Source organism: Euprymna scolopes, chromosome 18 (assembly GCF_053919585.1).
Source record: "Euprymna scolopes isolate OS-2025 chromosome 18, ASM5391958v1, whole genome shotgun sequence".
Classification (NCBI taxonomy): Eukaryota; Metazoa; Mollusca; class Cephalopoda; order Sepiida; family Sepiolidae; genus Euprymna; species Euprymna scolopes.
The window spans coordinates 23376410-23402930 of NC_136499.1; the positions used below are offsets into that span (position 1 = coordinate 23376410).

Below are 26521 nucleotides of genomic sequence, written 5' to 3' on the forward strand. Positions count from 1 at the left end.
TTGACCTAGAAAACCACACGTTTCATTCAACCATCTGCTTTTTTAAACATTTATTTTCAGCTGTTCTCAATTCCTTCACCCTCAACTGGGCACTTTTCTACAGGGAGGGGTTGCTTTTTTTGCTGATATTTTCGAAAGTCATCGCCTATTTTCAATTGTTTAGCCTTAATGTAAACCTGCATCACTTCCGGTTTGGTGATGGGCGCAACAGCTAATGCATAATTTTTTTGCTCAAACAACATCCTCACACACACCTCCACCTTCACGTCACGGGTTTGAGCCTGCCTGCCTGCTTACAACTTTTTTTTTTTTTTTTTTTTTTTTTTGCTTCACACATGCCTACAAAACAGCTGGGCAATGCCGAGCACCCAGACTAGTGACCCAGGCTAATAAGTTAATAAAAAAAAAAAAAAAAAAAAAAAAAAAAAAGACTCAGGTGCCACCACCAAGAATCGGAAACAAAAACGTTTAGCTTACGATTTATTTATCCGTAAAGTTTCACATGGGTTTGAATACCCTATGTATTAAGTTTTAGGTCTGTAGATCCTAAGCTCTAGGATGAGTTTGGTAGGCAAAATTTTTTAAATGTGTGTGTGTGTATATATAGATTAATGCAAGCAATAGTAAACGTAGTCACTACTTTTGTCTTCTCTGTGCCAGCCTATCGAACCAAAGGTTCTCAAGTCCTTCGCCACCCTTACTCAAGGCACACCTCCATGCTGATCTATCTTCGGCTAGCTCCTCCCACACATTCACATCAATGCCAAGAGCAATCAGATCCCGTTTGGCCACGTATTTAAAGCGCAGCACCGGGCGACCGTGGCTTCTTGATCCATTTGTTAGTTCACTGTAGAGGATCTCCTTAGGGAGACGGCCATCGGGCATTCTGCGCAAGTGTCCAAGCCAACACGATCGTCGTATCTTGAGTGTTTGGAACAAGAAGCGGCTGCCGGCATGCCTTAGCAACTCTTCGTTGGTGATTCTATCCCACCAATTGATGCTCATGATATGTCGCAAGCATTGGAGATGGTAGACGTTCAGTCTTTTCTCGTGATGAGCATACATTGTCCAAGTCTCTGCTCCATACAATAGTGTACTCGGAACACAGCATTCGTAGATGCGGCATTTTATGCGAGAAGTGAGGTATTTATTGAACCATGCTCTTTCACGTAGTCAGTTGAAAGTAGATGCTTCTCTACCTATGCACATTTGTAGCTCCTGTTCAATGGATACTCCCTTATTGATGTTGGATCCAAGATACACAAAGTTCTCGACGGTCTTTACTTCGTGGCCATTGATGGTGATTGGTGATGCGTCACCCTGGTACATCACAACTGTCTTCTTCACACTGATTACCAGTGTGGACTCCGCACAAGCAGCGCTCAATTTGTCAAGCAGTCGCTGGAGTCCACTTGCGGAGTGCAAGACCAATGCAGCATCGTCTGCAAACAGCAGCTCAAGTATTAGGGCTTTTCGAATCTTGGTTTTGGCGCGTAGGCGAGCCAAGTTAAAAAGTTGTCCATCAGAGCTAGTATGAAGGAACTTTCTTCATCCTCATGATTTCCAAAAGCGTGGTGCAGAAGAACTGAGAAGATGCCAAACAGTGTGGGAGCGAACACGCAACCTTGCTTGACACCACTGCACACGGGGAAGTTGTCAGACATGTCACTCGAAGAAGACTGTAGCTGTCATGTTGCCATGGAGCGATCTTATCAAACTAAGAGTTGGTGAACAGCCCAACTTTTGTAAGATGGCAAACAGACCATCTCTACTGACCATGTCCAAAGCTTTTGTGAGGTCCACAAATGCGATATGGAGAGGTCTACGTTGTTCTCTGCATTTTTCCTGAATTTGACGCACTGAAAATATAATGTCTGTGGTTGAGCGCCCACTGCGGAATTCTGGATATATATAAACATATATTTTTATAGTAAAGCAAGAGTTGTGCAATCACACCTGCACTTCTCCTAAATTGGCATTTCTAAGATGATTGGAAATACACGAGAATAATCAGTTTTCATAATTTTTCTTCTCCCAGATTAGTTGTATAATGCGGCAGCCATAACATCTTCCCGCCCAAATGTAAACAGAATTTGTGTAAAATATTAACCGATTCTTCTGCTTAGTTAATGTTGGCGTATTACTTACAGAAAAACAGTTAATTAAACTGCAGAAGCACCTGTTGAAAAATTTACATGTTCTTATGGAAAAACTAGTAAGAAAAAAAAAGTGCGCAATAATTATATAAATTAAATGTAATGTTTACAGATATTTTTTTTCCCTTAAAAAAATGTATACCCAAAAATGTCCAGAGATGTGCGTAAAAAAAAGCCGAAAATGAGGCAAGGCTCCTCCCACCAAAATGTGCGCGAACTAAAAATTTGAAAACAAGGCCGTACTCAATGAACAAGAAGGGGGGATAGTCAGTTTTCGCCATCTTGAATTATTAAAACTCGTAAAACCATATTTTTTTAAATTAAATAAATAACGTTTAAGTCAACTTTAAAACACCAACAAATGCTGCAAGTAGGTTGCAAAATAATCTTTATAGCAACTGTTAACATTTATTTGTTGTACAATTTATTTTTTGACCACTTTTTCGAGTCTGTATATAGTAATACAAACCTAATTTGTTTTTTTTTTTGTTTTGTTTTTTAATTAAATAGAAACTTAGTAAAATTTAGAATATATCAACCAAAAGAAATAGAAAAATAACCTAAAAATTTTAAGAATTATTATTGAAACTTATGTCCGATTTTCTAAACTGTGACGTTCCAATGTTGTCTGGAAATCTTTAAATATTTATTTTTGTTTCAAGGTGTTAAATTTATTTTAAAACATTTTTTTCTGAATATTTGTTTTCTTTTAGTTAGACTAGCAGAGAAACTCTACATTACCCGGGATTGAATGATGATCAACCTTCCCATATTTTATTGTCATCGAAATGAGTGAAATTGCCCCCCCCTTTTTTTTTCTTCAATCAAATTGGATCCTGGATATGACCTAAAACTATATCCGATGGTGAAGCCCCACCTTGCAGGCCTTGGAGTGTGGAGCCACCCTTTAATTGCCATTGCTCCCAGGTCCACTCTGACCCAGAGTGGTAGTACCTGTTAGGGTCCCAACTATGGGTTAAATAGAATCTGACCTAAAAAAATAATATACTCTATAAAAATCGTTCCTCAAAATAACTAGATTCGGCATTAAATAACCTGAAAAAGGTTGATATGCCATAAAACAACCAACCAACCAATCAAATTGATTGTCTACTTTAGAACTTATCGCAGTGCATTTGTAGCAGGCTTTACATGCCTTCCTGCAGTGACTTAGTCCACAATATACTGTGTTTTATATTGCACTGTAGAAAAACCTTCTGTTGATTTTATAGGGTGGAACGATAAAATTGTTGCTCCAAAGAACACAACAGTACAGCTTTATTTAAAAACTTTTACTGAAAATATCAATTCAGGTAACTTGATTATCTAATAGAACTGACATTTATTCAATGTAGCCGCCTTCAGCCTCGGTTACCACCTCAGTACGAGTCCGGAACTGGGAGCATGCTTTTTCCAGAAGCACCGGTGGAAGCTCAGCGAATACTTGGTGGGTGGCAACGATCAGGCTGGTTTTGGTGTTATGGGAGGTCATGTTGGTGATGTTCTCAACGTATGACCATACGAAGTAGTCCAGCAGGTAAGGGGACAGTGAAAGAAGGGTACAAAGTCATAGAACTCCTTCTGGAGCCTAGCTTGGGTCTTTTTGGACATCTGGGCCAGCATTGAGTCCTGCTGCCACACTCCGGATTTGCCAGTGGCCACTTGATTGCACCAGGGGATCACCCCACTCTTCAGCACATCCAGGTATACTTTGGTGTTGACTTTCAGGCCGACATTGAAGAAGTGAGGTGCCATAATGTGGCCCTCATTTGAAACCACAGCAAAGACTATAACCGTGGCTGGAAACTGTTTTCATCGCCCTGAGCGAGTCCTTGTTATTCATGGCAATTCAGTGATGCATTTTGAGGGTGTTTGAAATGGTTCTGTTATCATAACTTAGATCGGTAGGGAGCATGAGTTGTACAGCGGCACATCTCCGGTCTCACTTGTTGAACATTGTGCCACTTTCAGACATGGTAGAAGGCTCCTATCACTCTTGGGATTTATACACAACTGGTCAACTAGTAGATGGTCTGCAACAAAAAAAAAGAAAAAAAGTCTTCATCTAATGGAAATGGAATCATGTCTTTTCTAGGCCAACAATTTCATTGTTTTGCCCTGTATGAAATTTTTATATAATCACTTGAATTAAAGTTTAAAATGCAATAGTAAAGTGTCATGGTTCAATTGTGCTCTAAACAGAAACATTCATTCCGAATGTGCCTCTGTCATATCAAAGAACCTACTGTTGATTTTAGATGTCAGACCTTTTAGCTTGTCTGATAATAAAACTTATCAAATGCACTTGTGATGTTAGGCTGTGTAAGACATTAACTTTGGTCAGAATCGCCTGTTCCTTTCTTCTGATTATTTGATTATCGATACTTATCAAAGACATTCCGATACAAAACTCAGCTAAGAAGATTACCAGACACGTTTCGTGTGAAATTTCATAAAAATTTTCCCAGCCGATATGAAGTTTTGTATATAAACTATTATGTTACTTATTTTTCAAGAGAAAGAACTATCCTCTAAAATCTGGGGGAGGGGGCGAGATGAAGGAAGACTTATGTTAATTATAAATAGGTTTTCTTTATCATCTTATATGGATCATGGTGGCCACATTAATTAGCATGTTGAATGCAATGGTGACTGGAGTTCAGGGTTCAAATCATGTGATCAGTAGAACGGCTATATATATATATATATATATATATATATATATATATATATATATATATATATGTCACACTGATGATTCTTAGTGAAGATTATACACATACGCATGAATGGTGGGAATGAAATAATGTAAGTCAACTTTCATCTAAAAGAATCCATTGATTAGAAAATATACTGCTACAAACTGTTTCCATATAAAAAGATGTACAGTTGACAGGATATCAAACCAACCAACTAATAATAGATCTTAAAAGGTTTGAATGCATAGCCAATTCCATACTTTATGACAGTATCCATTAAGCAATTTTGTCCGCTCCCCCCCCCCAACCTCCTCTTCCTCCCTCATTGTATGGAATAGCAGCAAATACCGTTTTTCTGTTAGGACTAAATTATGAAATGATTCTTAAAGGCTCGGTGCAATTAATGATGCTGCATTATTGTCCTATGTATTTCCTCCCTCCCTCTTCTCTATTCTTTATAAGGATGATAATGATGTAGTGCAAGCAGCCACGCTCCACCCCCCTCACCCCCGCATCCGTTAGGATAAGTCCTGATAATTTTGGAGGAATTTTAAATCCTGTATTTAGTCTGTTTATTCTGCTGTAAAAGAACAACAACGTATCGGTTAAAAAAACAACAACACAAAAACAAAAAAAACAAATGAACAATTCCTAATATCAGACATTCCTGGCATTATTTGGTGGAACCTTGTCAATACTTCCAGAAATGCATTTAGAGAAACCTTTTCTGGTAAAATATCTTTTTCTTACAAATTCACGCCGTCTTTACTGCAATTCTCATGCTGTCTTTCCTTAGCATGGTGCATGATACGATCCATGTCCGGTTTAGTAGAGTTTTGGTACTTGTCTTTTACTTGCGACACCAGTGAGCGTCTCTGACAAGTACCGACTCACTTTTTTCGCCTCCTTTCTATCTTTCTGTTTTTCCCCCCCGAGACTCTTATGACCAGACAATTGTCTGCAAATGACCAAACTAGCCAAAAGATAATGGAATTAAATTACATATCAACAAGTATGGGATTTCACTCAGCGTTACAATTTTGCTTTTTCTACCACAGTTTCCATTTTCTGTCTACTATCTCTCTATCTCTATTGCCTTCTCTTTATTTTTCTCTCCCTTCTCTCTCTATTTTCCCTTCTCTGTCTCTTTCTCTTCCTTCTCTTTTTTATGTCCCCTCTTTTTCTTAAACCCCTCTCTGTTTCTATTGCTCTCTCTCTCCCTCCTCTCTCTCTCTTTTCCAGCAACTGCTAAAAAAGAATTTTTTTTAAATTTATATAACTGATATTTAAATTATAATTTGGAAACAAATATTGATAATTACTTTATTTGGATGAAGAAATGATATTCCTTTTAACTATAGATTAACCTTTTATGGCAGTTATATTTTTCTTTTTTTTTTTTTTTCTCTCAACTAAATTGTTATAATTAAGCTGTGTATCTATTTTCGTTTTAAATTTATACTCAGGAGTAGGATTTATTTTTCTAATTAAAAAAAAAATCTTGTGTGAATTATTGACAGTGTAATTATTTCATTTTTATTTAAGATATAAAACAATACACGTTTTGATTGTCTGGAGAAAGAGTGGAAAGAGTCAAGCTCTGATCTTTTATTGTTTCGGTACTTAGCTCTTTCTCTTGATGAACTGCTGACCTCTTGAGATAAGAAACTAATTTGGTAATTCTGTGGACATTTTAAAACCCACTTCAGTTTAAGCTGTGACTGTTTCAAAAAATGTTTGCATTGGTTTGGGATTGTCTTTTAACAATGGCAGCACCAGAGGTTTTGTTTTAACTAAAAGTACATGAACATCTCCTACCTCTCCCTTTCATCAGAATCTAGTTTTAATCTATTTATGCCAGAATCTGGGGTTCAGATTTGACATGACAATAGTCATACTGCCTATCTATTTGGTACCAATTATTTTGAAGTACAAAAATTCTGTTTAATCTTAAGTTGTGTATGAAATTCCCATTAAAGATTTTTTTTGTCATTTTTTTTATTTAGAGAAACAAAACGGAATTAAATTCACTTTTTAAAAAAAAATTTTTTTTAAATTCTTTGAATTGATTTCTAGATTAAGTTATCAGACCCTTTCATATCTGTCTGCGTTTTTCACACATGCCTACTTATCTATAAAAAGTACTTTGTTCATGTAAGTTTGTTCCCTGTGGATTCCTAAACGGTTGGACCGATTCTTAAAAAATTTCACACAAATGTACTTTGTGTCTAGGAGTGTTCTTACATAGGTTTGGTATTGGAATGCTCCGAATAACTATAAGAAATGAATAATCTAAAACAAATCCGACTAAGAAGCAGTCCAATTTTGACTGAAGTTAACACCCTTATATAGCTTAACATCACAAGTTCATTTGAGAAGTTTTATCACCGCACAAGTAGAAGAGACTGGCATATGAAATCAACATTAGGTTCTTTAATTAGACAGGGGTACACTGGAAATGAGTGTTTCTGTTTAGAGCACAATTGAACCATGATACCTGACTTTTGCATTTTAAACTTTAATTCAAGCCATTGTATAAAATAATTTTATAAAATCAATAGTAGGTTCTCTACAATGCAATGTAGACTGTTACTGCGAGAAGGCATGTGAAGTTTCTTACCGGTGAGTCCCCGACTAGAGCAGGCAATCAACTGATTTGATTGAAAAATGGCAGATTTCACTGATTTCGATGACAAAAAAAAATATTGGAAGTGTGGAACATTTGTTGATCCTCATTCAATTCTGGGTAACGTCTGGTCTCCCTGCTTGTAATTAATATTGACAATTTATGGAAATCACAAATTTATTAGCATAATGAAAATTTTAAAATCCTTTTTATTTAACCACAATCTATTTCCTAAAATGTAAATTTGCATTTTTTGTTTGCAGTTATTTTGAATTCACTCACATTTTGTGGTTGTCATTTTACATTGAATTATTTTGATTAAATACAGAATGCCCTCCTCATCCTTCCCAATTCTACTAATGAAATCGTTAATAAAATTTGCAATCACTTTTGCATTCTAACCATATTTGATATGAATAAACTTCAGCCTATGACTGATTTGTCCACCAGGTTTTAAGTCATGAATGTTCAACACTTTTGTTTTATCACCATTCAATGGTAAGCACATCTGGATATGACTTGCAAAATTGTTGATAATTTTCACACGCTCCTCTATTGGCACTGCCTGAGGTTTGGCAGCGATGTCCAGGAAATCTTGAGGTTGTTCTGATGCAATAACCCTGCATACAATAATTTGGAGGGCTATCGTTCAAGAAGTGTGAAGCCCATTCAGAACCGTGAAATCGTCTCTAAAGTGTCCCTCACACATGCTTGAAAGGTGTTAAACAAACTTGATCCACAAGTCAAGCATAGATTGAAGTTTATTTGTGCTGAATATGGTTGGATTGTGCGTGTCATGAGGTTTTTTGGAAGTTAATTTCTAAAAGATGATCAACACCTCCAACGTTTTACAAATGCTAAATCGAATATGACAGACAATTTTTGTGATATTTGTCCAGTGGTTCGTTTTCTTTATTTTAATAAGGTTGGCTGTTCTCGAAACATTAAAAATTTGCTTCACATCTTGATTGATGGCATTGTGGGGAGACCAGTAAATGGTAAATCGTAAAAATACTTTGTGCATTCATCATCAAATCATACTTTTATTGTTTTATTTTTTACTTACTAGATGTGTGTGTACGCACGTGCATCTTTGTAGAAAGCAGCCTCAAAAATTAGTTGAACGTTTAGTTGCTTTGTCTTGCTCCTACCAGATTAGGCTGTCTGAAGATACTGGCTTCTTAATCTAAAATGCATCAAACATTGATGTTATTTTTTTTTTCTTCCTTTGTAAAACTCAATGTTCTACAAAATCAAAAACAATTTTTCTCTACAAGCCTAACACCATGAATAACTATTTCAATATATAAAGAACTTCATGCATATAAACTTTTTCCAAATTACTGAATTTGGCATTAAATAACCTGGAAAAAAAGGTTGATATGCTGTAAAACAAACCCGTCAAACTTGGTTCTTGAACTCCTTGTCGTTTTATTGTTTTACTAGTGGGGATACCCTACATTGCCCGGATTTGTGTAGGTGGTGTAGTAAGGAACTTTGGGGAGGGGAATAAAAAAAAATAAGTGGTAGTAGCATAGAAGGGGAATCGAAACAACAGTAAGCAGTTTGGGTGGAGAGAGGTGTTTAAAAAAAAAAAAAAAAAAAAAAAAAAAAAAAAGTGGTAGTAGGCAGGCAGGCTTGAACCTGTAATGCAAAGGAGGAAAAAAAAAAAACGTAATGTTTAGCCAATGCATCCATGGCACAAGTAGAAGTCGAGAGCGTTGAAATTAAGCATAGTCAATGACTTGCAAAAATGTCGGGGGGGGGGAAGCAACCCTTCCTTGTAAAAAAAAAAAAAAAAAAAAAAAAAGTGTCCGAGTTGAGGGTGAAGGAATGAAGGTTTTAGCCAATTTTTCAATATTTGTCGCCTGAAGAATCGAGCTTCAGAATGATACCGATCTCGTTGATTGAGGATCTGTCACATGAGTCAAAAGTTTTTCATCGATATACAAACTCACACACACACACATTTTGTCGTTTATATAATAGATTAACTTTGGGAAATACATGAGAAATATGTAAAAAAAAAGATCATTTATTTATTTATTTTTTTTAATTTTACAAACTATCATAAAACCATGAGAAAATTTAATTATTTACTTAATTATTACTAGATTTTTTTTTTTTTCTTTTTTTCATACAATACCTAAATATAGAAAATGGAATTTCCTGTTTTCTATAAAAATAACAAAAACTAATGGGGGTTGCTAGTTCGACACTGATTGCTAAATTACTCTGTTCACCCTTTTTATCTTAAATATGCGCTAAAATTTTTGCTTAGTTTCTTAGTTAACATCAGGTTGCAATAATTTTATATAGGTTTAAAACTCTCACATAGTTTTCATAACTTTTAGTTCCCAAATTATGCATTTTCAAAATTTAGATTCTAAAAAAGCAACACAAAAGTTAATACTTAAACCCTCAGACTCAATCATCGGGCAAGATTTGTAATCTTATCTAATGTATAAAGTTGATCTGAATTTAAAAAAAAAAAAAAAAAAAAAAAAAATGTTCAACTTCTTCATTGATAGCGTTTTTCTTGTAAAAATCAATATATGATTTGTCAGTTTTTTGTTATGAATCTTTGAGGCATGTTGCAACGAACAATAAAATGTCATTTGTTTTAATTTGATATTTTCTTAGATCAGAAAAGAAAATCAGATAATTCTGTTCATAGTTACTTCCCTTTGTTTGGAATTACAAAAGAAAAAAAAAATCCATTGTTTAAAAAAAACAAAAAACAAATTGTAAGTAAAAGCACTCCCGGGCAATGCCAGGTAATAGAAAATGAATGAAATTCTTAAATCATGATTGGCATATCTACATCCAAATGTAATTAAAGTTTTTTGTGTATTTTTTTTTTATTTTCATGACGGTTATTGTGAAGAAGCTCCTTCCAAATGCACACACACATAAATTATGCAAGTGCTAAGTTTGCAATAGGCTAAATTTGTGTTGTTGTTTTTTTTTTTTCCGGGAATCTAAACTGCATTCTTTAAGTTTATTTTTACATTATTTTTTTACTCAAAGCTTTTTTAGTCTATATATTGTGTTTTTAGATTTGTTTAGCTAGGTTTTCTTCCTCTTATCTATTTGCCTGTTTGGTACGAAAGTTATTTAAGTTTTTATGCATTTTTATTCTTATAAAATTTATATGCTAATTAACATGTCGCAGAATAAATCTTTCATCTTATTTCATTTTTTTTTTTTTTATATATTAGTATGAATAGTAACTGTATTGTATCTACATTTTGTTATTGGAGAAATGGTATTTTCCACTGGAGAGCTATGTATTTTACAGCTGTTTTTATATCTCCAAAAACGGCTGCATGGTAGCTATTTCTATTTAACAATTTTAGTTAAGGTTTTTTTTTTTTTTTTTTTTTTTTTTTATCCTTATATAGTTGAATTCTCTTTTACAATTGTAGATATTATAGAAGTCGGTTCATGCAAGTAGTAAGTCTATTTCTATTTAACAATTTTAGTCAAGTTTTTTTCATCCGCATATAGTTGAATTCTCTTTTTGTAATTGTAGACATTTTAAAATTAAATTATGCGAGTGCTAAGTCTGTGATAGATTAAATTTTTTTTTTTATCCAGGAATTTAAATTGCATTCTTTATTTCTATTTTTTTAATTTATGTATTTTTTTTTACTCAAAGCTTATTTAGACTATATATTAAATAGATATCTGCCATGATTACTTATCTATTGATTCAGAGTTTGCACCCGTTTATCTTTGTAAATTTTAAAATCTACGTCTAAAAAAAACCAAAAAAAAAAACTATTGAATTTAAACATTTTTGGAAATAGTTGTTTATGATTGGTCATCGGTTATAATTAGATTATTTTCAAACCAGCAATCAATTTCTTGATATTTCTGGAGTTTTTCTAATTTCATGATTTCTGTTGCGATCAATTTAAAACATTTTTACCTGGAATTATTTATGCCTGTCGGCTTTTAATCATCTTAGAGTTAAGGAACTCGTAACTAATTGGTTTGCAGTTTATTCTCCTTACATCGATGCTTTACCAAACTAATAATAAATGTTCACAGAACTATTCTTGGATTAGTTTTAAACCATTCGCAGGTGATTTATTTTTGTTAAAATAAGATTATTGATTGAAAGAAAATATTTTAACTTGAAAACAGCAAATAACTCTGTATTCTTCAATACATAGTTATTTCTTGTTTGGAATAAAATAACTGTTTTAAAAACAAAATTTCAAGTAAAAAAAAAAAAAAAAGGTTAGTACATCTTTTCTTATACTGCATATTTTGAGTTACATATCAATATCATTTTTTTTAATGGAAATCGCTCTAGACAAGGCATGAAACCAATTTATGTAAGGAGTTAAAAAATAAAAACTTCAAGGTTAAAAACTAACCAACGATAAGTATTAGATGGATAGATTCCCACCCAGAAAACAGCAATTCTTCTCTCTTTGTCAGAAACATCGCTCATGGAATGTGAGGACTAAAGGACAAAATAAGGGAAACAAGAGTTACGAGGCTGCCGAAAGTAAAACCAACATCCATTTTCTACTGTTCTTGTTATATGGTATTCTTAGAAAATATTATTATTGCAGCCCTCTGGCAGAATGCCAACTCCTTATTTTGGGAAGTGTAACAACTTGCTGGAAGATTAGTTAATTTGATTGGATGTTTTCTGAAATAGCGTTTTCACCTTGCACTGATAGTAAATGGAAACCTGGATGAACTGACTCTGAACAAAAAATAACTCTATCTCTTTATTGTTCAACCATTTTGGACTCCCAACAGTGCCTATTATCCATAATCCTGACCTCTTAATCAAAACAATTCTAAGTTTGCACGTCACTGTTTCCTTACAGTGAACACAGGTTAACCATGGTCGCTTATTTCTCCATTTCTTTACACAGTCACTACAATCCCCAATTGGATAGCAGTTTATTTTGTACAAGACAAGGGTGTTTTGAATTGCACCTATCTAGATGTGGCAGCGGTACTTCATCTTGGGGTGTAGATGACTCTTTCACCGAGAAAGGTCATCAGCATCGAACAATGTTTGTATTATTTGGATTCTTCGGACTACTTTTCTATTCAGTGTTATTTTCACAATGTTTCAATCAATGTAACCTCCAACCGTATTCAGGTGTATCTTATCACACTTGGGAATCTGCAGGGGATTTCAAACAGAACCCTTTATGTAATGCACAGGGGGTAGCATGCTCTTGTTTCATCACCCATGACTGAGTAGAAGTTCTAGGTAATTCGCAATTGCATTTTTTTTTTTTTTTTTTTTTTTTTAGCGTCACCCGCACTGAGGATTGAACCTTCATCTCTAGAAGAATAACCTATGACTGAATTTCATCAACTACTTTCTTCACTATGCTACGGGTTTTTGCGCGTTTAACAGAAAGATCCCCAAGTTCGACAAGGTACACCTGAAGACTGGAGGTTATATCGACCAAAGCATTGTGAAAACAATATTCAAGATGAGAACAACAGTCTGAAGAATCCTAATAATATACCAATAATCAATTCTCATCTCAAAAAAATATTCAAAAACCACTCAATGTTGTTTCTGTTAACGCAGCGTAAAAGTGAATGAGTTCGACTTGTAGAATAAAATTCTAGCTTTGTTATCAAAGTTTCTCTCTGTAGCAGACATGTGAATGTTTTTCAAATTTGGCCATGTGCAGCTTTAAGACCTTTTGAACTGATCAAATAATGCCTACCGTTGGCAAGTCAAACGAAGACGGTGAGTTTGTCAATCATGTGATGAGAACTGTCCAATCAAACTAATGGATATTTAATAATGGATGCTTTTTTGAATACATTGCCTTTTATTTGGGTGTGGGGGGGGGCACATCATATCAACCCTTTCAGGATTATTCAATGCCAAATACAATCGATTTTGCCATCTCAACAACCTCTTTCCCATAGAAGAGATATTGTGAACCTATCTGTGCTCTTTTGTTATTTTCATGGTAAGTGCTCATCTGAGCTTCAATCTATGCACCCCCACTTGCCAAACTTTTGAAAAAAAAAAAAAAAAAAAAGCACTTGTCTAGCTACAACCGCTATCACCATTTTCCTCTACTCTGTCTCAATATTAATGTAGATTCCATGAACAAAGCTTCTTTCTGAGAACCCCCAGCCTGTGGAACTCTGTTCTGTTGGCCTGCTTTCCAGATGACTACAATATGGTCGTCTTAATAAAATTACACCAAAATTTCCAGCACTAACAATTTCTATGCTGTTATCCCAATGATAATTGTGCACCCATTAACCATTATCCTCGAGTGGCCTTTGTGCCTTGATAAGTGGTTATCCCTTTGCAAAAAGAAAAATTGTAAGGTTAAACAACTTCATATATTTATTGATTATATTTCTTTGAGTGAAACCGGTAAATCTCGTTTTTCATTTTTCTGTGTTTAATTTGTTTTCCCTTCTGTTCTTTTTTCATATGTCTCTACGGCATTTCATTTTATGATGCATCGTGTATTTTATCCTCGTATTGTAAATGACTAATATTCAGTAACAGTTTATTAGTAGAACATATTAATAAAACCGATTTTTTTATGCTAAGCACTGAGTACACAAAAAGAAATGCAGTGAAATTTACTGGTAGGTTGAAAGATAGTTTGTGTGTCAAACAATGAAGATGGATGAGAATTCAGAGATCTGGATGGTGAGGCTACTAAGGTTGTTCAGAAGGGTTTTTTTTTTTTTTTTTTTTTTTTTTTAAGCTTTAAAATTTCTAAATACAACAAATGTTTAAAGTCAATTTTAAGTTTCCGAATTTTTTAGATGATTAGTTATTTGGATTTTTCGGACTACTATTCTCATTTTTAGTGTTATTTTCACAACATTCTGGTTGATGTAACCTCTGACCTTATTCAGTTGTAAGTACATTGTTGAACTCTGGAATTTGGACAGAACTTTTAATGAAACCCTTTATTTACTTCATGGGGGTAGCATGCTCTAGTTTCGTCAGCCATGACTGGATAGAGGTCCTAAGTTATTGGCAATTGTATTTTTCGGTTGCCCACACTGAGAATTGAACCTTCAAGAGAATATCGCTTTTTACAATTGATTTTTTCCAAGTACTCTTAACTACTGTACCACAGATCCTTGAAGGGTTCCGTTTAAAATTCTGTCCAAATTCCAGAGTTTGGCAGAAACGTGCCTGAATTTGACAAGATACACCTGAAGATCAGAGGCTACATCGAACGAAACGTTGTACAAATGACACAAGATGGGAACAGTAGTCCGAAGAATGCAAATAATACTAATTTTAAAAAGGTTTAAATTTTTCAAAGAAATTTTGAAACACTATTGGAAATTTCCTTTGATGTCATTAGCAACAATTACTAGTCCATAGTTAAGTCCATAAAATAACTGAAATATATTTGAACTTAAACAAAATTATTTATTTTAATAGGCTTTCTGTTTCATAAAACAAAACTGAAAAATAAACAATATCTCAGTGAATAATGTATTTTAAAAAACATGTTTAAACATTTAAACAACTATTTGTATTGAAAAACTTCATTTCGTTAAAGCTACTTTTTTTTTATTTATAGCTGTCTGTAAGAAATGTATCTTTTAAGAACGCTATCGCAGTTTTTTTTTTTGTTTTTTACTTAATCTCATATTACAAATGTTAACTTTTCGTTCAAACTTGTAAAGTATATCTGGATGGTGAGGTTACTAAGGTTGTCCAGAAGTTTTTTTTTTTTTTATCTTTTAGTTTTTTTACCCTGGTGATACAATTGGATTATATGGAGGAGATGGTGCAAGTGTGATTGCAAAGTTTAGGCGTGGATGGAATAAGTTTGAACTTCTGCCATTAATAGCTTGCATAGTGCGACTATTGTCAACCAAAGGAAGAGTCTGTCCAGCATATGTGAAGTGTAATGTATAAAAATTAAACCTGATCAGTGTGGGTTGAAGCCATTCGTTGCATGGACAGAAATGATATGATGGATATGCAGCGTGAGTCTTTGACAGTTTTAAATATAATTTCACAAAATTAAATCTACTAAACATTAAATGGAGATGTTTGCAGAACAGGAGACTTCGCTGGTTTGGTTACATTAGATAAGAATGGATGAGAGTTCTTGTTTGCAGAGGAAGTACAGTTGAAGTAGCAGGGTCGGTTAGCAGAGGAAAGGCTAATAAAAACACTGGGGGGGGGGGTTATAAAAATTGATTTGGAGAGGAAAGAGGGATAAATAAAGACCTGGCAAGAGATAGGTTTGTTGGGAAACTCATTTCTAAAAGCTGTCAAGCACATGCCAGCATGTAAAGCAAGTACTAAACCGATTATGATGAGATTAATTTATTCTGTATGTGTAAATTGTCTACATAAACATGATGGCCTTCATTCAGTCTCGAGAGACAATGGATACCTCCTCTGTAATGGTAACTGCATACACATACATTTATTCCTAAATGGTCACTCATGTTAGTCCTGACTATACTCAACGTCTCTTAACTTCAGTGAAATGATGAGAACCAGTGTGTTAACCAGATTATAACATGTGTTTACATACATATGTTGTAAATAATATTCTATTTTACTAACAAGTATTACAACTCTGGATTAGTGGATCTGCTAGTATTGATAACTATGGGGTGACACCACACTCCTAAGGATCCCAAATTTGGGGATTAGTACTAAAGGTATTTCTTTTTCTTTCTTTTTTTTTTTTTTTTTTTTTTTTTTTTAATGGAAATCACTGTAGAAGCCACTTGATGTAATAAGCTAACCCCCCCCCCCAAATAAAAAACAAACAGTTCTTCAGAGTCTAAAATCGCGAAGGATAAGTGTTAGATGGAATAGATTCTGACCTAGATAATAGCAATTCTTCCTCCGTTGTCAGAAACATCGCTCCTGGCATGTGAGGACTAAAGGGCAAAATAAGGAAAGTGAGTTACGAGGCTGTTGAAAGTAAACCCAAGGTGTCATATTCAGGATCACTTATATTTTTCTTCTGCCAAGATTAATTTTTTTTTTTAATTTTCTTTAAAAAGACTAGATTGTTTACATTTGTTGGATTGACAGGAGATATACAATAAACCTCCGGATACGGTGGCCCTAGGATACGATTTTTTCAGATTATTATGTGGAATATGTTTTTTTCCAGCCTCTGGTTACAATATTTGCCCCGCCTTACGGTGTTATTTATAATGTTATTTGGTTATATGCATGTGTATTATATTCTGTACTATATAAAATTGTGCTTAGGCTCCACCATACAGCGATTTCACCTTACGACCCTAACCCTGGAACGGATTAATGCCGTATCTCTGGGGTTGTACTGTAAATAGAAAATATGGAAGCAGAGAAATTTTCTTACAAGAAAATTTGTATTTTATGCCACTTTTGTTTTCAGTTGATAAAAAAACAAAATATATCGATTTTATAAATAGTTCTATATTTATCAGGGTCCTGGATATGACCTTAAACTATATCCAGTGGTGAGGCCCCAGCTTGCAGGCTTTAGGGAGTGTGGAGCCACCCTTTAATTACCATTGCTCCCAGGTCCACTCTGGTAGTACCTGTTAGGGTTCCAACTATGAGTTAAATAGAAACCGACTTGAAAACAACAAATATATTCTACTAAAAAATTTTTCTTCAAAATCGTTGGATTCAGCATTAAATAACCCGAAAAGGGTTGATATGCCGTAAAACAAAAACAACCAACCAACCAACTATATTTATCAACTTTTAGAAACAAGTAACCTTTTTGGATAATGTATTTGCTTGTAATTTTTTTTTTTTTTAAATTATACTGCTTTTTTTTTTTCTTTTTTTTTTTTTCCTATCAAATGTTTTATATTATGGGCGAATATACAGTCATCTCCATTTTGAAGATGAAAATAATCCCGACCCAGATAAAGTATTTTCTTGGAGGAATTAAATCTAATTCGACCCCCCCCCTTTTTTTTTAACAATATGCTGCAATAATGCGAAACAAAAATTGACTAACCATAATCAAATACTGATTTTGTAGGAAGAAAACTATCGATAACAAACAATAATGACACTAACTTTATTTTACACTAGAAAGGAGACTTGACATTGCCCGGGATTGAATGAGAAATGTTCCACACTTTCAATACTTTTATTGTCATAAATCGATGAAATCACTCAATTTGTCAATCAAATTGATTGATTGCCTGCTCTAGTCAGGAATCCACTGCGATGCGCTTCACATGTCTCCCCACAATGACTTAATCCACTATAGTGCATTGTAGTTTACATTGCACTGTAGAGAACCTACTGTTGATTTTCTAAAATTATTTTTATATGATGACTTGAATTGAAGTTTAAATTCAAAAATCAAGTATCATGGTCCAATTGTGCTCTCAACAGAAACATTAATTTCAAACGCCCCCCCCCGTTCTTACTAAATATCTTTCTGTTGATTTTATACACTCACCCTTCTGTTTGGTTGAAACTTCTCACTAACATTTGTGATGTCAGTGTGTATAAGGGTGTTAACTTTGGTCAAAATTGGACTGTTCCTTCTTTAATCAGATTATTTTGATTATCCATTTTCGATACTTATCGGAGGCCTTCTGATACAAAAGTTATCTAAGAACACCATTTCCAGATATAAAATACATTTGTGAGATATATATATATATATATATATATATATATATATTTAAATTGGCCCATAGTGAACGAATTCTTACAGACAGATGAAGCGTGTTTTATGGTTGTTTATTTGTCTAAACTCTAAAATGTTGCTTACATTGTGAAGTTAAGTTATAAACTCTGTTCAGTCTTTTTGTTTGCATTGGTATTTAATATTTTTACTGTTTATATCTTTGTCATTCTTATTCTGACCTGTGGTGTTATTATAATGTAGGTAGAAAATCCCATTCAATGATAAAAGATATTCCATCTCAATCAATTTGATTTTCTAATTATGGTGAAATATGATGCTGTATTTTGTTTTTTTTGTTTTTGTTTTTTTTTGTTTTTTTGAGAAATAATCAAAATTTATTTCTTCTATATCCTTTATTTAAAATCTAAATACAACAAATATTTCAAATAAATTTCAATAAAGGTTAAATTTTTCAAGAAATCTAAAGACACTATTGAAAATTTCCTTTGATACTATTTGGTGTTATCAACAATTACCAGTTAGGTTCATAAAATAACTGAAATATATTCGAATTTAAACATTTTAAATATATTTTCTTAATTTCTTCAAGCAAAACAAACATTAAACAAAGAATATTTTTGTGAATAATGTAAATATTTAAACATAGGGTTCAAAACCAACGTAATAGGTTCTGCACAGTCAGCAAGACTTCAACCTCTGTCCCATCAATAAAATGTTGCATTCCTCTTTATGTTAAGTGCTCTGACGAACTTATATCCTCCCCTCCCACATAAATACCCCCGACAAACAGCAAAATCCCACTTCTACACAGAGATCCCCAGATGCCAGAAAGCCGCCTTCTCTAATAGTTTCTTTGCTAGAACTGCTAGACTTTGGTAATCCCTTTTGGGTTCCTACTTCCCTGACTGTACTGACATGCTGAAGTTCATGTGTAATGGAATCAAACATCTTGCTGCTCAGTATCCCTGAAAATTGTGTCTTAGATAGTAACCCCCTACATCAAAGTTGCACTGTTCTTTGTTTGGGGTGAAAATGTAATGCAATAAAAAATATATATAATACTTTTAACGGATATACGTGTGTCACGGTTTCCAGATTATAAATTATTCAATTGGGAAATCCTATTTATTAAAAAGGAGGATATTACAAACATTAAATTAGTATATAGATATGCTAATTTATTGTTCGTAGTATATTACCACCTTCTATCCTCTTTTTTAATAAATAGGATCTCCCGATCACTGAAGATTATGTAGGTAAAAAAAAAAAAAAATTTTTTTTCTTTTTTTTAATGGTGTCGTTTTTGGGCCATACATGAAACTAAGGTATACCTTCTTGGTTTTCTGGCTAGGAGCCAAGAATAGTATTTGTTCTGTCTAAAGATGGTATAATGATATTGTGGGGGTTTCCGTTTGTGCTGGGCGTCCATACGAAGGAAGTATGTCACAGATTTCTATAAGGATATTGGAGATAAACCGTAATAACCACATATATTCTGACACTACATTAACTAGATTACTTTACAGTTTTAACAGAAGGGGTACAATAACATCGCGGGTCTCCATTTATGCTGAACGTCCACAGAATGTCCACCATATGAAAGATGCCACTGTAGAATTTCCACAGGTCCTGCTAGTGTAAATAACTACTTTTGATATTTTTTTAAATTTCAAATAATTTACTGTTTTTTATGATTTCATTTTGTTAAAGCTATTTTTTTCTTTATAGCTGTCTATAAAAAATGTATATTTTTCTTTTAAGAACACCACTACGCTAAGTATTTTTCTTTTCTTTTTTTTTTTTTTTTTTTACTCTATCTCATATTATAAATGCTTACTTTCAAGACAAAACTTGTAAAAGCATGACGCCATTCAAAAGTATTTTTCCTTAAAAAAAAATTCTGACATCTGCATGTGCTTGAATCTCCATATTTTTGTTTTGTTTTTGATTTTCTGTTTCTTTCTTTTTTTTTATTTTTTTGTTTTGTTTCCTAAACAATTGTTGCCATTTGTATTTTAATACTAATGATATTTACTGTAAATTAACCCCCCCTCCAGCTTTTTTAAAGAAGAAATTAACGGATTAATTTCTGAAATATTTATTTTCTCTGGTCATCCAAAACAAGCCAAAGATGGCCACTTAAGTAAAATGGCTTACAGAAAAGGAAGGAATCATTCTGCAAAACACCTGTGAGATAAGGATTAATGCTTGACCCTGGAAGATTTATGCTAAGTATTCTACTTGCTTTTTCCAACAATGTTAGCCAAATAATCTCCTATTGAGTGCCCCATCTCACACCCCTCATTCAAAGACTGTTCAAAGTGGTCATCACGGTTGACTGGCAATTGAAATACAAAGCCTAAATTTGTATGTCACACACAAAAAAAAGTTCTAAACACAAAAGAAATATGTTCGGCATGTTTATACATTTGTATGTGCAGAATTTACTCATAAACTAATTCACCAATAATTATGAATTTTGGAACCTTTTTGCTCTTCAGCAAACTTATCTTTAGTTGACCTTTGATAACTAAATATTTTAGTTTACTAGTCAAATAGAAAAGTTACCAGTCAAACCGATGTGATTTTTAGAATATGACATCTTCGTTCTGTAACGAGTATATACATCATAAAGTTTTTTCTGTTTATTTATTTATTTTTTTTTTAAATAAATGTAATTCTAAATATACAACAAATTTTATGTTGATACTTGAAGGTATAAACATTCTGATTTCTTCGGATGTTTTTTTTTAAACAGCCTTCATTTAAAAAAAAAAAAAAAAAAAAAATATTGTTCTATTAAACTTTTATTGTTTAAATAATTTTACTCTGTTCGTTTTATTTTTTTTTTAAATTTGAAGAGATATTTTTCGCTCAGTAGTGAGCTTTGGAAGATTGTCTGTGAAAGAAATACAATCGCCAAAAGATAAACGTTTCATTATTTCTAGTCACCACTTTAAAAAATCACTCGTAAATGCGACTGTTTCATTCGCAATGTAAAGCCCTGTATGTGTAAAGGTGGATAACATGGGATATAATTAATTTAATTTCATGCAATATGGATGGAAACCCTGAAACTTCAGGTGGTTTCGATTTTTGTGAAATTTTAACACTAGGCATTAGACATTAAATATTCCATAAATTTCAGTTTCGTTGGAATATTTAAAAGTTTTTATCTTTTTTAAGGTGAGGAGGCATAATATGGATACAATCGTTCGTTGAAAATTCAAAAATATTTATTTGTGGACTATTATCCACATATTTATAGTTGTTTTCATGACATTTCGGCCAACTATTTTTCTGGTCTTTGTCAGGTTGTTAACCATGACGTGATAGATATGCTAAATCTTCAACTGTATCTTCAGTAATTACTGCCTTCCATAGTTGTCGTTTCCCCACGTGTTGGCCAACTAGTCCTCTGGTCGGCTTTGATGTAGGATTGAAACCGCTATCTTCAGACAATGCTCACCTGGAACTGTAGAGATTCAACATCTCTATCCACTATCAGGCCAGAGGAATAGTTGGCCGAAACGGCATGAAACAACAACTATAAAGATGAGGATAATAGTCTTTAAATAAATAAATAAATAAAATATACAAATTACTCATCTCAAAAGAATTCCAATAATTAAATAGTCAAATATATCAGATTTGAATTGAATTTGATCCATGGTCATTAAAACACCAATTAATCAAGAGTCTCTGAATTTAAATTTAAGAGCCTTTAAGGCTTAAATTAAAAAAAAAAATTTCTAGAATTAAAATCATAAGATTTAAACACATAGTTTAGTATCATTGGATTTTGAGTTTTATCTTTGTAAAGAGTCATGAAAGTAGCGCGAAACTATCGTACTTTTGGTGAGTGGAGTTGTTACCGATGCTGGGATAGGTATTCTTCAGATTATGTATATCATTATTAGTGATGGGACGATTCTGATTTTTTTTTTTTTTTTTTTTCTGATTCCAACTCCCCCCACCCACCCACCTCCGGAAAGAACAGTGACAATATAAAAGAAATCACCTGCGCAACTGTAGACTCACTATCAAAAGAGTTTGTGACAACTCCAGGCGGAGATGTTTCGCAGGTTTAATAGTTTCATTTACAAGCTCAGAGCTGATTGGCGCAGGCACACAGCTTGCCTTCCAGCTTGCACAGTCATCGTCATTTCTCAGCCGAACTGAGCGCATGACAAAGTAAAGAGGTCGAATCCAAGCATTTTTGCGTCTTTTCCCTCTCTTCCGTACTTGAATCCAGAACTGGTAGCATGCATGCAACAGTGCCCCATTAGAGGCCTGTTGGCATAAAAAATATGATTGGAATCCAATTGAAAGCAACTTAACGAACACACCACACATTTAAACACTTTTTTCAGTTTCTTTCTTAGAATATAAAAAAGCAATGGACCCTCTTTAATAACCTTTAATTAAGAAAATATAATTGAGCGGAGAAGTTTTGATATAATATTTCAGATGCATGTGATGCATGGCACTAAAACTGTCGACCTCAGAACTCTTCTATATCTCAACTAAAGACTCTCCCTTACTCTTCAAGAATTCTTAATATTCACGAACATTCTATTCTTTCTATTGCTGTAATTCTCTATTCCTAAACACATTAACTTTTACTTTCCCATATTTTTGTGGCCAGGTGGTGTGTGTGTGTGTGTGTGTGTGTGTGTGTCTGTGTGTGTGCGTGTGTGTGTGTGTGTGTGGAGAGCTGAATTTCAAACATTAAAACCGACCTTGTATCTAAGTCTGTCTCCACGAGGAGACAAATAGTATAACATAACTAATAATACTCTTAACTCTCCTCCAAAATCAGATTCTACATATTTTGGCGATTACATCTGAACACTCTGAAAAACGTGGCATAAATAAGAAAATAGAAAGAATTATTTTAGAATTTAGAGTAGAGAATCAGTTTCGTTTATAAATTTAACCTAAAATAATACTCATTTTAGGAATGTTCGTTAATTTTTTTTTTTTTACAACTAATCCTTAGTTTGACTAACTTCATAAACCTACATGTAAAAGTTTTAACAAGATGATATCCCCCCCCCCCCCGGAAAAAAAATTACTGAATTTCTCTTCCATAGAAAACTTTAGTAACTACCCTAAAATGCTATAATAATTCCATAACCAGGGCTCATTTTATGTTAAATTTACATGTGAAATTGATCCCCTACGCTAAATTCCAAAAGAATTGATTTTTTTTCTTCCTGTAAAATGTTCACAAATGATCGCCTAATGAAATCTTTTTTTATTATTTTTTATTATTTATATTATTATTATTATTAAGCAGAGGATTTTCATCTATAATAGTCTAAATATGAAACAAAAATTGATAAAATGTTAGTAATCAATTTTTAATCCATAAAATGCATTTAAAATTTTTCCAAATATTTTTTTTAATACTTACAATTTTATGTTAGCAGGAAAATTTCCGCTGTCTGTTACAAACTGAACTGTTAAAACGTTTTCAATAATTTTAAAAACCATGAATTATTTTTTTTATTAATCTTTGATTTTATTGATTTCTATTTCCCTTCCCATAAATCATGTTGATACACCAGTTCCCGTTAGATCACCGTTGAGCCTGGTCAGTACTAAAATGGGTGACCATTTATGAATTTCAGGTGCTGTATGTGATCTTTGCTTGTCTCGGCATTGTTTTCAGTCATTCTAGATTTCTTCTTGCCACTGGACTCAAATAGTGCCGATTCAAGGGAGGTGTGATTAGTTATTGCACAACCCTTGCCTCACAATTACACACACAACCACTCCTTACAGGGATATCCTTTTGAGACTGAACGGAAGCGTATATATCTCCATCTACATTTTATACATATTTAGATTTTATTTTTACAAGATAACAGATAGGAAACAGAAATAGGATGACACATAATAAAATTTGGAGTGGGGGATCAGTTTTGTATATAAATTTAATGTAAAATGATCCTTATTTTTCAAATCATTTTAAATTTTTAGAACTGTTCATAATGAAAGTCATTTTCGATTTTTTAATTTTTTAATCTTTTTTTTATTTCATTTAAGAAATTTCACGCTTTCATTTTAACTTGTCATCTCCTGACCACTGACTGGCTAATCTCTACGGCATCTTTTGGTTGCTTTACATAATTTGGAGGGGTAATGATAAACAAAACCCAGAAGTAAAACGTGTGTATGGGGGGGGGGGGGTTATAGCTAATCCATAATAAAAATCATACGGCTCATAATTTAAAGTTAAGATTTTGCATTTTAAGGCTATCCAATGAAAGTTTGTGGGTAAAGCTCCCAAATAATAGGGATGAATTACTTACTAAACATCTTACTACTAAAGGATATTTTGGCTGTGTCAGTTTTATAAACATATTAAAGACTTCTCCCCCCACCATCCCGTCTAAGCTCCACCACCACCAGTTCCTAAGCTTCAATATTTCTTGGCTTTCATTGGTCTATTTATATTTTGGCAGGAGAAAGTAAAAGAAGGCTCCCTCTTATTCCCCTCCACTTCCCAATTAATCCTAAGCTCCCCCCTTTCTATCCCCACTTCAATTTATCCTTCCCATCCCATCTTCCTTCTCTACTTCTGTCCAAATTCTGCTTATGTCTTCAAAACCTAATCGATTCTTCTTCTTCCTAACTGACTTTTCCAATATTAAGTTGTAGCCAATTCTAAATTAGTGCAAGACCAATTCCATTCAGGAAAGAAATATCACGGTCACCAGAAAATAAATTTACTTTTTTTTTTTTTTTTTTTTTTTTTTTTTTAAATCTTTACAATTTTATTTTTCGTTCTTTTTAATTGATTAATTATTATTCGTTTCTAATTTCCAGAAAAAATAAATAAATAAAATCTGAAGTGCCAATTTATTTCAATATCAATATCATCATAGTCTAAAGAAAATTCGCTTCTCTTTGAAAATGTTCAGGATTATAAACATTTTCTTTAGGCACCATTAGTCTAGAGTCGATGGTTAGTGAGTTTACTCAACAGACGTTAAAAGAATAAGGGGGGAGGCGGATAATTTGACTTTGGCTCTCTTTTAACTCTCTGGATGCCCCCCTCCTCTTCATAGTTAATGCTGCTTTGTTCCAGAATTAGCCCAAAATATCATTTGATTTTGATCTTTTTATAACATTAATGGGTTATTTAAATAACAATATCAATATATATTTTTTTCTATGCTCAGTATTCCTGCTGCCATATTTGGCTGTGGTACTACCAGATTAGGCTGTTAGAAGATACCGGTTTCCTGACCTAAAATGCACCAAACATTGAAATATTTATTTGCACAAAATATATAAATACATTATGAACAAATTAGGCATTTGGCCATTCAAAAGTGTGGGAATAATGGGTGTTGTTGATCATCCTTGGTCTCTAATGCTTAAAATTGTCCATCCTACTCTTAAGTAGAAATATGTTACCAGAATACCACATTCACTCCAGGGACTGTCCTACTTAAAATAAACCCAAATTTGAAAAAGTTTTATTGAATTATTTACAGTAATAACATTTCATTGTTATTGTTTTTCTGGCAAAAATTTAATCCTGTTCTACAAAAACAATTTTCCTCTACAAAACAATCAAACCAAGCACTCTGAATGAATATTTGAAGATAGGGAGTTGTAAATGTGGATTCATACCTTCCACAGTCTATCATATTATTTTACCAACATTTACTGATATGAGAATTATAATTATGAAAAAAGAAATATAAGAATCCTTATAAAATATATTTTTCAAAAAAAAAAAAAGGCTTTTATAAGATGATGCTAATAATTCTTGAAGATTTTATTCAAAATTCATCTGAAATGGAAATATAATCGTAAGAACAGACAAAATTCTGGTTAGATTTTGCTTCAACCAGGAATGTTACAATTCTGTAAAATGTGCTATTTTTCATGGTAAAAGGATATGTCCCTTTAAACATTTTCACATTAATGTTGAAAATATGTTTATTTTTTTTGAATTTGAAATTTTGTTTACATATACAAAATTATATTTTTAAAGGATTTAACTTTTTTTTAACACTTATTTATCCCAAACAAGGCACAGTGCCATTTGGACATAAGGGGTTAATATTTTGAACCATGTTTATAGGAACACTATGTATTTGTTCACATTACATTTAAATTTCTGCATGCTAGTACAGTCAGAAGTAAGAACACCCACAGAGAACTCAAAAGTTCAGAGGAAGAAACTATTAAAATAGAAGTGAAAGGGTGGGATTTTGCTTCTCGTCGGGTTAGTTGGAGGTATTTAAATTGAGGGGACACAAATGCTTTGAGTTCATAAGTCATAAGAGACAGGGATTTGAGCTTAGTTGATAGTAGGGACCTATTAGGTTGGAGACTGTTTTTTTGGACCCTGTCTAAGAGGTAGACTAGTGAGAGATGCACCAC

General features: G+C 33.2%; 1 protein-coding gene across 5 annotated transcripts in view; it reads left to right on the forward strand.

Annotated features, from left to right (window-relative positions):
* LOC145297523 (uncharacterized) overlaps window positions 1-26521 on the forward strand; it is a 609211-nt gene that overhangs the window by 240376 nt on the left and 342314 nt on the right. The gene's annotated exons all lie outside the window — the stretch shown is intronic.